Raw genomic sequence first — 6,107 nt, forward strand, 5'->3', positions numbered from 1 at the left:
TGTGTGTTCCCAAACCAGCTGCAGCCAAATCCCTGCCTATCCCTAAAAAACCACTTCTGGCTCAGATTCCCAATGGGAACTGGGGATGGAGTGGGGCTGGACCCTCACATGGGCCTGCTCACTCCACAGTTCATGGCCTGGGGGTGCAATGCAAGGTGTGACCGAGAGTTTGTGTTCTGTCACCAGCTGTTAAACCACCTGGGGCAGTGTTATTATCCCTTCCAGGACCTGTCCCTCACAACTCTGGGGGATTTCTGCTGTTAAACCACCTGGGGCAGGGTTTCTTTATCTCTTCCAAGACCTACCTCTCACAGCTCTGGGGGAGATCTGCTTTAAACCACCTGGGGCAGGGTTCTTTATCCCTTCCAGGACCTACCCCTCAGAATTCTGGGGGAGATCTGCTGTTAAACCACCTGGGACAGGGTTTCTTTATCTCTTCCAGGACCTACTCCTCAGAATTCTGGGGGAGATCTGCTGTTAAACCACCTGGGACAGGGTTTCTTTATCTCTTCCAGGACCTACTCCTCAGAATTCTGGGGGATATCTGCTGTTAAACCACCTGGGACAGGGTTCTTTATCCCTTCCAGGACCTACCCCTCAGAATTCTGGGGGAGATCTGCTGTTAAACCACCTGGGACAGGGTTCTTTATCCCTTCCAAGACCTACCCCTCAGAATTCTGGGGGATTTCTGCTGTTAAACCCATGTGGGGCAGGGTTTCTTTTTTCTCTTCCAGGACCTACTCCTCAGAATTCTGGGGGATTTCTGCTGTTAAACCACCCGGGACAGGGTTTCTTTTTCTCTTCCAGGACCCATCCTCCCCCAGGGGTATCTGCTGTTCATGGGTCACCCAGGCTCACTGCAGGGCTGAGACGATGCCATCATCCCCTTGGGACAGGCTCCGCCCAGGGGGAGGAGCCAAACATTCCCTCCTGGATAAAACCTGGGATTCAGAGCCCCAGCACAGCCTCTGCACTGGATTCCCAGGGGAGACCAGACCCATCTCTGCACCACTGGAGCTTCTCCAGGATCATCTCTGCTCCACCAGACCCACATCTGGCCCTGCAGGAGGATTGATCTGGATTTCCAGAGGAGACCATCTCAGCACCACTGGAGCTTCTCCAGGATCATCTCTGCTCCCTCAGAACCACATCTGGCACCGCAGGAGGATTTATCTGGATTCCCAGAGGGAACCAGATCCAGCTCAGCATCACTGGAGCTTCTCCAGGATCATCTCTGCTCCATCGGAACCACATCTGGCATTGCAGGAGGATTGATCTGTGCTGACACCAACACCCTGACCAGCAGAGGGTCAGGTTGTGTTCTGACTCTGTGTTTTCTTTTTGTTTGGTTGCCTTTTTTTTTTTGGACTACGACATTTTTATTTCAATTTGCCCATTGGAGATCTGTTATTCCTATTCCCATGTCTTCTCCTGAGAGCCCTTTCATTTCAAAATTATAATAATCTGGAGGGAAAGGGGGTTATATTTTGCATTTCAAGCGAAGCTCCTGCTTTCCTTAGCTGACACTTTTCTTTCCAAACCAGGACACTGCCCCTTCCCCACCTCAGCCCGCTCCAAAATGAGCCAAAGAACCTCCAAAATCTGGGATTATTTTTATCCCACAGCCACCAGTGCCTGGCACAGCACAGGAATTCCCCAAATGCTCCAACAGCTCCTCTGAACTCCATTTTTCAACTTGTAAACCTGCTTTTTTTGCACCTAAAACTGCTTTTTTTAACCTCTAGAACAGCATCTTTTTTGCACAGACAACTGGATTTTTTACCTATGGAACTGATTTTTTACAAACTTCCAGAAGTGCATTTTTTCAAGTTCCAGATCAGTGTTTTAACCTCTAGAACTGCAATTTTAAGCTCATGAACTGCATGTTACCCTCCTTAGCTCTAGAACAGAATTTTCAAACATCTAGAATGGGTTTTTTTCCAGCTCTAGAACGGAATTTTTAAACTCTAGACTTGCATTTAACCTCTATAACTACATTTTTTACTCCTAGGACTGCAATTTTTAATCTGTAGAACTGCATCTTTTTTGCACATACAACTGCGTGGTTTTGCTTCTGGAACTGCATTTTTTTCACCTCCAGAACAGTAATTTTACCTCTAGAACTGCATTTTTTTTTTTTTACAACTAGAAGTGCCTTTTTTCCCACCTAGAACTGTGGTTTTTTAACCTCTAGAACTGCATTTTTTTCAGCCTCTAGGATAGCATTTCAACCACTCGATTTAATTTTTTAAAAACCCTTCCACCCCGAATTCCCAAACATCTTGAGATATTTTTAGCTCTGGAGCGGCATTTTCACACCCAGAACTGCATTATTTCACCCTAGAACTGCTTTTTTTAACCCCTAGAACTGGATTTTACACCTCCAATGGCATTTTTTTTGCTCTGAGCCGTGACTTTTTTCACCTTTATGGCCACACTTTTCCCTCCAGGGCGGTATTTTAAACCTCCCTGGCCGCATTTTTTTGCACCTATTTTTGCACTCTGGGATGAGCCACATATTCCAGGAGATCCCTTTGAAGGGATAAAGGGTTTGGTTAATCCAGAGGCTCTTCTCCCTCCTTCCCAGCCCTTCCCTTTGAAGGATCTGGGCAGAGCTGGAGCAATTTCCAGCGGCAAATCCAGCGCTGACTCCTCCTGGGAGAGTGGGAGGTTTGCCTCGGATCCGGCGGGATTCCAGGGAGAAATGGGGAACGGGAGCAGTGGGAAGCTTTTTGGGCTATTCTGGGTAGTTTTGGGATCATTTGGGGTTAATTTTAGGTAATTTCATGATAATTTCGGGATATTTCAGGTAGTTTTGGGATTGGGATAATGAGGTGGGATTAGAGAGTCCAAAGAAACCCTGGGGATGAATCCTCAGGACAAACCCTTGGGATAAACCCTCAGGACAAACCCTTGGGATAAATTCTTGGGATAAATCCTAGGGACAAACCCTCAGGATAAATCCTTGGAACAACCCTCAAGATAAATCTTTGGGATAAATCCTCAGGACAAACCCTTGGGATAAATCCTTGGGATAAATCCTCAGGACAAACCCTCGGGATAAATCCTTGGAACAACCCTCAGGACAAACCCTTGGGTTAAATCCTTGGGATAAATCCTTGGGACAAACCCTCAGGACAAACCCTCGGGATAAATTCTTGGGATAAATCCTAGGGACAAACCCTCAGGATAAATCCTTGGAACAACCCTCAAGATAAATCTTTGGGACAAATCCTCAGGACAAACCCTCGGAGTGTTGCAGCCTGTCCTGGAAGGGCTGATCCAGGAAAAGAGGAGCAGATAATTAAAGGGGACAGGTTTGATCCCAGCCCAGCAGAGCAATGTGGGAGCTCAAGGAATTCCCTGAGCTCCCTCCAGGAAAGGTGGGACAGGCACAGACCCATCCCAGGGCCAGGAAAAAACGGGACCATCTTTGTACAGCCTGAGAGGACGTGGGAAAACGAGGATGATTTGCCTTTTCCAAGGAGAACACGTGCTCTCCAGCCACCTCAATCCTCATATTCCTGTGAGGAGGAAGAGCTCAGGATGGGATCATCCAGGCTGAGCTCCTGTGTTGCTGTTGGAGTTGGTGCCCTTCGGATTAGACACAACAGATTCATAAAATCATGGAATTGTTAAGATTGGAAAGGACCTTGGTGATCACCCAGCACCACCGTGGGCATCATTAAACTGTCCCCAAGTGCCACCTCCAGGGATGGGCACTCCAAACCTCCCTGGGCACTTCCAAGCCCTGAGCACCCTTTCCATGGGGAAATTCCTGCTGCTGTCCACCCTGAGCCTCCCCTGGCCCAGCCTGAGGCTGTTCCCTCTGCTCCTGTCCCTGTTCCCTGGAGCACAGCCCGACCCCCCGGCTGTCCCCTCCTGTTGGGGACTTGTGCAGAGCCACAAGGTCCCTCCTGAGCTCCTTTTCTCCAGGCTCAGCCCCTTCCCCAGCTCCCTCAGGAATTCTCCAGCCCCTTCCCCAGCTCTGTTCCCTTCCCTGGACACGCTCCAGCCCCTCCAGGTCCCTCTGGCCGTGAGGAGCAGCTCACTGTTATTCCCTTGGGAACAGCTCAGAACTCCTGGGTGCCTCTCCGGGAGTTTCTCTCCCCATTTCCAGGATTGCTGATGAGCAGTGCCCTGGGCAGGTCTGTCCCACAGATCCCAGAGATCCCACAGATCCCATTCATTCCCTGTTCCCAGCTGCCCCCCAAAGCAGGATGGTGCCGTTTTCTCTCTCCACAACTCCTCCTTCCCCTGCACCTGCACGAGTCCAGAGGAGCCCCAGGATGATGCAGAGGGATGGAGCAGGTGCTGTGAGGGAAAGCTGGGAGAGCTGGGAATGTTCAGCCTGGATGAGAGAAGGTGTTGGAGTGACCTAATCTTGGATTTCCAGTTACAAGAAACATGGAGAGAAATGATTTCCAAACACCTGGAGTGCCAGGACAATGGCTTGAAGCTGGAGGAGAAGAGATTTAAATTGGATTTTGGGAAGAAATTCCTCCCTGTGAGGGTGGTGAGCCCTGGCACAAGGTGCCCAGAGAAGCTGTGGCTGCCCCTGGATCCCTGGAATTGTCCAAGTCCGGGTTGGATGTGGTTTGGAGCAGCCTGGGATGGTGGAAGGTGTCTCTGCCCAGGCCAAGAGGCTGGGACTGGATGAACTTTGAGGAATTCTGGGATTCTGGGAATGTCAGGAAGGTCAGGAATTCTCCCAGGGTGAGCTGGGATGTTCTCCCTTTCAGCTCCTTCCCTCCTGGGCAGCCCTTGGACATCCTGCAGGACCTGGAGCCTCCTTCTGCTCCTCAGAACAAACCTGAGCTGTGCAGGGAAATCAGAGCAGGAGTTTGTTTGCCACAGGCAAAGCTGAATTTCTCTCATTTCTGATATTCCCCAGGAGCTCAGCTCTTGTCTTAACCCTCTCAGAGCGAGCTCCTTATCAATTATCTCAGCTTCTTCCAAACCCTGGAGGGAAGTGTCACATCCTGCTGTCCCCAGGAGCGTGTCCAGGGGAACCTTCAGGTCTCTCCTCCACCAAGGCCAAGAGCAGAGCTGTTACATCCCTCAGGGAATTTATCCCAGCTCCTCTTCAGCCCCTGTCCTGCTCTTTAAATCCCCAAATTGGGAAAGTTGTTCCCTTGTGGTCAGGTTCTGCTCTTCCCAAGTGTGACCATTCCCTGTTGTATTCCAGGAATTTGCCTTCCTCCTTAAGAAAATCCAAGTCCCCTTTGTCCTTTCCAGATCCTCTCCTCATGTGCAGCTGCTGGGCACCTCAGCCCTCCCTGTGGCCTCATCTGAACTGGTTCCAGTATGGGCAGCCCTCTCCTGAACTGGGGAGCCCAGCAGGGGACAGAGGTGGCCTCAGGGATGAGGGACACGGGGTCCCAAGACGAAGCCACTGGAGCTGGCCTTTGTTGGACCCCACACTGGGGACTGCAGCTCCCAGTTTTCCATGGAATCTCCTGCATTTGGGGGCTGGGGGACGTTGTTGAAGTCCAGGGGTGTTGCACTCACGGCCCTCAGGTGTCATCTCCTCACACACAGAGCTCAAACAGGCTCAGGCTGGAAAATCCCCCCTGGAGGAAGCTCAGGCTGTTCTGGAGCAGAAAAGGGACAGCAGGAGCCCAAAGCCGCAGCCTGGCCCAGCAGCAGCTCCCTCCTGCCCTGTCCTGGATCCATTTTCACCTGACATAAGACACATTTTCTCTCCCAGGTGGGATTTAGGATTTGCCCAGGAGCCTCCTGCAGCTCCACTTCATGCCAAGGGTCAGTCCTGGAGCTCAGGGAACAGCTCCTGACCTCGGGGCCGCTGCTAAACCCAGCCCAGACACCTCCCAAAGATCCACGTTGGCCAGTCAATACCATCCCTTAAAAAATAAAACCAGCAGGAATATTCTTGGGAAGCCAGCGCAATCCAAGGCTCCCAGTCTGGTTTCTGCTGCCCCTGCCCACAGGGCACAGGGACAGATGTGCTGGCCACTGTCACAGCTGCTCCAGGTGGCATCCCAGGGATGTCCCCATCGTCCCTCCATTGTCCCTGGGGTCATACACCTCAGCAGCTGGCTCAGTGTGGATTTCTTTCTCCTGGCAGGTTTTCCCAGCCTGGAAAC

This window comes from Sylvia atricapilla, chromosome 30, assembly GCF_009819655.1.
Source record: "Sylvia atricapilla isolate bSylAtr1 chromosome 30, bSylAtr1.pri, whole genome shotgun sequence".
Taxonomy (NCBI): Eukaryota; Metazoa; Chordata; class Aves; order Passeriformes; family Sylviidae; genus Sylvia; species Sylvia atricapilla.